The 385-nt window shown below is 36.4% G+C and overlaps 1 long non-coding RNA gene across 1 annotated transcript in view; it reads left to right on the top strand.

The window, feature by feature from the left end:
* The first annotated feature begins 79 nt into the window (after positions 1–79).
* The window catches only part of LOC107734468 (uncharacterized), a 1305-nt gene continuing 999 nt past the window's right edge, over positions 80–385 (top strand). The window contains exon 1 of the long non-coding RNA XR_001639101.1: positions 80–158. This is a non-coding gene — a long non-coding RNA (uncharacterized LOC107734468). The remainder of the gene's footprint in view (positions 159–385) is intronic.

The raw sequence follows: 385 nt of genomic DNA, 5'->3' as shown, positions 1-385 counted from the left end.
CTGAGAGATCATTGACATCCCCTAACTCACTCTAGACCAATCAGCATTAAGAGTCTGGACCTAAAGGTGTGTCTAAGAAATATGGGTAGAATATCAGGAAGCTACAACATGTACACAACTCAGATTGAAGTTAGACTGAAGTTAACTAAAGCAAAAAGGTAAGGGACATTCTTTCATTCAGATCATTTATAGCACTTGTATCTTGTTAATTAATGCAAACAGTACAATGTCCAGTGTTTTACAGTCAGCATCAGCAGATTGAATAATGTTTGTTTTTGCTCCTGCTGTTGATAATGAACTACACATAGTTAAGATTTAATGTTGGTGATTTAATTTTATCACTCCATGTGTGAGTGTGTGTGTGTGTGTGTGTGTGTGTGTGTGT

The sequence above is a fragment of the Sinocyclocheilus rhinocerous genome, unplaced genomic scaffold, assembly GCF_001515625.1.
Source record: "Sinocyclocheilus rhinocerous isolate Xijiao unplaced genomic scaffold, SAMN03320098_v1.1 scaffold31534, whole genome shotgun sequence".
NCBI classification, from domain to species: Eukaryota; Metazoa; Chordata; class Actinopteri; order Cypriniformes; family Cyprinidae; genus Sinocyclocheilus; species Sinocyclocheilus rhinocerous.
The sequence above is the reverse complement of the archived record's forward strand: the minus strand, read 5'-3'. Positions and strand labels throughout refer to the sequence as shown.